The sequence below is a fragment of the Protopterus annectens genome, chromosome 8.part0 (genome assembly GCF_019279795.1).
Source record: "Protopterus annectens isolate FY-2018-M chromosome 8.part0, PAN1.0, whole genome shotgun sequence".
NCBI lineage: Eukaryota > Metazoa > Chordata > Ceratodontiformes > Protopteridae > Protopterus > Protopterus annectens.
Genome location: NC_056741.1, coordinates 1,028,977,980 through 1,028,985,479, shown reverse-complemented (window position 1 = coordinate 1,028,985,479; position 7,500 = coordinate 1,028,977,980).

Genomic DNA, 7,500 nt, shown 5'->3' with positions numbered 1-7,500 from the left:
TAAGTCTGTGTCATTGAAATATTCCTGCAAATTCAGTCAACTAGTCTATCAATTAATCAAGTATTTATGTAAACCTGTTAAATAATCAATATTTATTAAAATGCTTATATCAAAGTATTGTACAAAAGAATGCAAATACATTAAAAATGAAACATAGATAAATGTAATAAATTTAAGGAAAAAAATCCCTTGTATGTAAGCATACAATAAATCCTTAAAGAAATTCATAGAAATATAGAAAAGATAAATAAATCCAGAATGTTAATTATGTTCAAACCTGAAAGTTGAACATATCAAGACAAAATGCACACAAAATGTGTCTGTGAGCCTAACTTTCATTGTATCATAAAAGTATAAATGTGTAAGAGGCTATTCGTTAAAAATTTGAAATACACATTCAGTAAGATTACATAATCTACTAAGTGAAAAGAAAACTGGTAAGTGCATTGATAGGCATTAGGAAATTTAAAAGAATACTCAAAGTCGAGTGAGACAGTCAGGCATTTTCAAAAATTTGAAATTCAAGAATAAAATCCTGTATAGAACTATACTTTTCAAAGAGTGTCCTTTAATCATTTGTAGTAAAATGTCAAAGGCCTTAAAAGGTGCATCCAGAAAGTACATTAATCTATCGTGTTCATCTGGACATTAACATCTGCATCAGATGCAAACATTTAGTAGTGTAGTCTAGTCAGATCTGCAAGCAGTTGAATCATGATTCACAGTCTGACAGTATTAAAGTCATCTATGTGTTACTGCAAGACTTCATTTAAGAGTACTACAAACAATGACAGACTGAGAAGAACCATACACCATAAAGTCTAATTAGTATGCCTAACTTGACAAACCAAATGGAACTGCTGACAACTAGTCTTCAAATGTGAATGCCAGATTCCCAGACAACACCTTGAAAAATGTAAATCCAAATATGACAAATGTCAAAGTACAGCACAGAGCTGTGAATTATGGCAATAATGCAGATGAGTGGAGGAAAAAAACTCCTTATATTAGCACGATAATATAGATAAATATATACAAATGAAAATAAAAACAGCATCTGCTTAAAGTTAAATGAACTGTCTTAAATACTAAGACACTGCAGCAGTCAGCTGCCACCTTTTCTGAATACAGTTCAAGGACACAGTGGTACTGAGAGAATTGTTAATGATGGATGATACTTCCCTCTCCCACAGCTCATGGAACTGCAGGGGACCAGGATGAAGGTCCAGCATCACCTGTGTTTAGGGTAGGCAATCCCATTCATTTCACTCCACCCCAGATATACAGTCAACACCCCAGTGGGCAGCACCAGAGGGTCATATTACCTGTGAGGTATGCATATGCATCACTGGAGAGGAGCGTATAGGGTACTGTCACATCTATAATGTCAGAACATTCCCTGTCCTGGGTAATATCAATGACATCAAACAGTAGACATGAAGGTCTGTGATCCACCCAAAGCCAGCCACTGATCAGGCCATGTCAGACCTGCTCACTGCTCTGCATCACCTACAAAGAGACCTTGGACCATTGCATGGGCAGCTAGACAGTCTGCACTGTAGGCAGAATGCTATCATTTATAGGGACCTGGAGCAAGCACTGATGTTGAGTGTCAGCTCATTTGGCATCCACTAGTGCATACATGCAGCTGTGGGTAACCAGCCACCATGCATGGCTGCACTAATGGATGCCAAGGAGTGCACTGATGGCTGCCCCCTCCCCTGGTCTTGAATGTTGTCATGAATGTGGCTCATGCTCATCCAGCTCTAATGTGGCCCCCTCCCTTGGCCAGTAACTCTATCATGGGCAGAGCCAATGCTTGTTCAGCTCCACTGTGGACACAGCCCAACAGGCATCCTACTCAGGGTCCCACTCTTCAGTGCTGGCCAACACCCCTATAGCTTTATTATGGGTACCATCTGCCTATGCCCAGACATGGCATAGAGGATGGCATCATTCTGCTGGAATGCCCAGTGTGTGCCATGATGACATTCTTGCAAGCACATCTAATGTGTTACACCACCACCACCTGGGCTAAACCTGTGAGGCCATATAGTACACTCATCCAGGGTTTCTCCCCAGAAGCTCCCCAACATCACTAGAGGTACTGATCTCTTTCAACCTATAGCCCTCTAGCTATGTGCATGGTTACCAAACACACCAGAAATGACCCACTTATGCCATCATACCTGCCCCTGTCACTGTGTCCTCCCATCTGCATGAATGATGGTAACTGCCCTGTCCACCCCTCTGACATATACAGACATGATAATGTCTGATGTACAGTATGGACAGTTAACACACTGTGCTGCATAGCCTGGGTGTGAAAGTGCATTCATCACTTTTGCTCTGTGTTTATCTTGTCATGGCCCATAAATATAGAGTAGACTCAGCCTCATTGTAAGTGCCAGAGCATATTGCACCTACCACTGTCTAGCATGAGGGTTCACTGTAGCTAGTTCCTCCAAAGACTCCTCATCCTCACCATGTTTGATTTCCCTCAGTGCAAAAACAGTGCGTCTCATTACCATACTGACATTCATTTACATGTCCTTATGTGGTCATTTGTATGGTATCCAAATTGCACAGTTTTCTAGCTTGCAATGGTCACTCTACATATATATCTGAATCCACCCCTCCCCCATGTCTTTTGCCACTGTGCTATTTTACTTAATACAGTGTGCTGCTTATTTCAGAACGTCCTTAATATATGTGCCAAATAACTGATGCAGTCACATATTTAAAGAGATACCATTTATCTTAGATGTTAATACATACTTATCTGTTACATTTAGTACTGGACTATTGAGCAATTTATGGTGAAGCACTACATATTTGTTTAGAGCAAGCATCATAGCACCCTAGACCATAGCCTTCTCTTCCATATACATCTGAATTATGCTTACTTGTTAATAATATTAACAATAATAATATCAATAGGTGCACTGGCATTTTCTGCATAAGATGGAATTAAATTTCTTTTGCAGAGGGTTTATAAGAGTTGACCATGAAATATTTCCATATGGACATGCAGCTCAATACTTGGCATATAAATAAAAGCAACCACTGATTATGAAAACTGCTGCAGATAATGAGAAAGGAATATCTGACCACAAAAAATTACCTACTTTTTGGCACACTGATTCAATATTTCAAGGACAAAAGTCAAAATATTGTAATGCAAAATTTGCAGTTAATTTGTGGCTTCAGTACAGATGGCAAGTATAGTCACTGAAACCATTTGTAGCATAACATTATTTATACAATGTAGACTGGGGGGGGGACTCTTTCCCCGCAGTCCCCATACTTGCATTTAATATTATCTATATGTAAAAAATATATTATTTTATCTGCTTAAACAGCTGACTGAAAACATGCAGTGCATTACATTGCCAATTAAGTAGATGCTTACCAGTATAATAACAATTCAGAGATTAACACTGTTATAATAGAAGACTCCACCCCATTCCCCAGTACTATAACTATTCATGTCAAACAGTATAAACAATAGAAACTCCTACCATATAACATGTAATATAATGCACGCTACCTATTACTATAGAGGCAACATCACCATAATCTACAGCTGAATGATAAATTATCTTTTTAGCAAAATGTGACTAAAGAAATATAATCAATTACAAGTTTGTGCATAATGACTTTCAATGACCTGAAAGACATCTGAACTGAAGAATACCCACAAACATGTTTGCATGTGTGTATCTATAATTATCTATCTATCTCTCTCAATATATAGCTCTATAGATATATATCCATATATTTGGTTCCTTGAAAAATGCTGAGTGTGATTGACAGCTGTTTAGTTGACTGCTTCTGATCCACTAAGCTGCTGTTTGACAGTTTTTGAAATCACACAATTCTTGGGGTTGGGAAATAAGCCCTTACCCCATGTTTGTACAATCTCTGAGTTAGTGTTCTTCTTCTGGCTTTTCCTGGTTAGGGGTCACCACAGCAGGACAATGGTCTGCAGAACGATTGGCAGTGGAGTTTTACAGTGTTGAGTTACCAGCCCAGCACCCAACCTTCCACAGAAGGCATACACGTTCACACACTCACACCTAGGGCCAATTTAGAGTTTCCAATCCACCTACAGTATGTCTTTGGAATGTGGGAGGAAACCCACGCAACTGCATGGAAGACATGCAGACTCTGCGCAGAAGGCACCCCAGCCAAGAATCAAACTAGAGAACCACTGGCTGTGTGGTGGCAATGCTAACAGCTGCACTACTGCGGCCACCTATGCAATTATGTTTTTGTTTTTAATTTTGCATGCACCGCGGCTGTTTTTTAGAGCATGTACACTGGCATGTTGGTTTCTATGTTTTTGAGATTTTGACATCAACGTTTTACCTACTGGTGTTAGGTGACACTTTGATTTTACCTATATATATATATATATATATATATATATATATATGGGATTCGGACACATCCTTGACTAACATATGTCCAAATCACAAAACATCGAACACACATACACGAAAGTGCTTAACATCGACAAGCGCTTCCGTGTATGTGCGCCTGTTTCATAGATCAGACTACAGTGCAGGTAAGGGAAAATTCCCTTTTCCCCACTATAGTGCGATCTCGGAGTGAGAATAATAAAGTGGGGGGTTGGGGGGCACAGGGGGGGTGAAGCCCCACCTGCAGAAACATAGATTTTTTTTTGAACTGCACATACACGGAAGCGCTTTTTGATGTTAAGTGCTTTCGTGTATGTGTGTTCGATGTTTTGTGATTCGGACATATGCTAGTCGAGCATGTGTCATAGACCCCTAGCTATATATATATATATATATATATATATATATATATATATATATATATATATATATATATATAGGTTCACTTTATAATCCCAAAATCCTGTAATATCGAATTTAAGAATCTTGAGATCATAAAGCCAAAACCTTAAAATCCTGAAACCCCAGAAGCACAAATTTCAAAATTGCGACTCCTACACTAACCATACACCAAACACATGCACATACACACACCTTCCCCCCACACACAAACCTACACCCCCCTACTTAAATATACTAACTCCAAGATCAAACTACACAGACAAACACACGAAAACACCACCATACAAGCTACATTCCCCTTGCATCACACTCATCACAGTAACAAAACACACTGACATACACTAAAGCCCCTAACCAACACCCTTAAACATAAATACTTACCTGAATCTCCAGCTATCCATTCACACACCGCAACACCAGAAGTGCTAATTCAACATCTCCGGACTTTGGGATTTTGAAATTCACGCTTCTGGGGTTTCAGAGTTTTGAGCTTTCGGCTTTATAATCTCGGGATTCTGAAATTTGATATTTCAGAATTTTGGGATTATAAAGTGTTCCTATATATATATATATATATATATATATATATATATATATATATATATATTTACACACGTGCACATACACACACACACACACACACATATGTAAATATATATATATATATATATATATATATATATATATATATATATATATATATATATATATATATAAGTGTGACTGGCAATGTATTAGGCCCCAGTAGGGGGCGGGGTTTAACTCAAGAAATGCAAACGGCAGTGCCAGTTCATGCCATGCCTGCTGTAGTGAGTGTAACAGTGAATGCTGTATACTTGGCTAATTTAGTTTAGGGAAACTACACTAATGAATGAAAGTTGTCCAACTACAACAGTCGACTAATGACAACTTTTGCATCTGCTAAACAGATAATCTAAAATGATTATTGCCTGGTTATATTTGATGGTGTAATGATAGTATGTGAGAAAAAAGGTGAACAGGTAAAAATGAAAAAAAGCAGGAAATACCATTAACAAAAAAAGAAATATGTTATGTTTCAATTTTCAATACAATAAGAAAAAGTGGAAGTAAGTGACTGAAATATAACTGATGAATACAGAAATAAGGAACCAGGATAATTTCAGTGGGATGATGTCATCTCAGTGACACAGTCAGAGACACCTTAAATACAAAGATTGGTACATGCCAAAGCAACAGAGAACTCAACTGTTATGTATCACTGTCAGAATGTCATATCTTGTGTCAAGAAGTCAGTCATTTTTCTTCTTGTTGCTGCAGCCCGCCTTAACTATGTTGCTATCCCTGTGTCATACAGACCACAGTATACCTTAATGAGTAAATGGGCTTTTATAGGATTTATACAAATATTAATGTTACAGCAACACAATACTAAGTGGAATAACTATGATACTGATTGCAGAGATCCCCAACATGATGGGGTGCTTTCAAATACTTCATCAAAATGATGCATGCAGCTATACCCATGCATGTGACGTCAAAGGAACATAGTGTGCTAACCGAGGGCTTCTTGGCCTGAAGAATGAAGTAAAAACATTCTGATAGCTTTTAACTATATACAGATAAACTTAGATATTGTTGATTCTACTTGCCTCTCCACTGTTTCAGTCTTAAAACATAAACTATTTAATAGTTTTAAGCAAATTTACTATTCCTATTAATTGCCTAAAATACAACAACATTAATGCTAGCTCTTGTGGCATTTAGCTTCTCCAGTATTGTTTGTCTTCAAAATATTGTATACAAAATTCTTAAAGCAAGTTGCTCTATAAAAATCATAGCACAAACAGTTATGTCTCACAACAGGCTACAGGGTCTATAACACAAGTAAGAATCTGCTGTGAAAATGATCTGCTGTCTACAGTAATATGCAATGATAAATAAGCTATTTTAGGCTTACATTTTTTCTTGATTTAATTACTAATGGTTGAGACTGATAGTGAAGTTTCTATGATGCAAGGTAGACTGTCACACATAGGGCTGAATGACTTAATAGCAGTTTATCTTACTTATACCATTAACGTTGTCACAACATCCACATGTGAAAATGGGCAGTTCTCATTACAGCTCCACATGCATTTACATTATGTCCATACTTAGATTGTTCAAGCTTGTCATAACACTTTTTACCTGGCTACATGGCGGATAACTAAGGTGACATTAGGAATGATAGACTTTATGTAAACAGTGTTGTCACAAGTAACACTGCAAAATTTGGAAAGGTAGCAATGTCATGAGGCTTTAATGCCAAGGGATGTTTGTCCAATAACTGCATGATTTCTAACACTTGCCTATGTTTTAAATTGGGTCATGGCAAAAGACTTTGATGTGAACATTGTTAAGTCACCTGCACAGGTGTGATGATGGCACTTCAGCTTAATATACACTTCCCACTGAGATGGATAGCATTAGTATGAAAAATATCATTTGTTGGTTTAATTAACATTTGTGTCACCTTATTTGACCCCCATTAATATATATGTGATTACTCAAAATTCTGACTGATATAAAAACATTCTCAAATGCCTGAAGGTAGTCAGCTAATTTCTGAAGTCAGAACTGCCTGATTTTCTTACATGAAAACAGCAATATATTTTAAGAAGTTATTCATCCGTACTTGCTTTAAATCAATTAT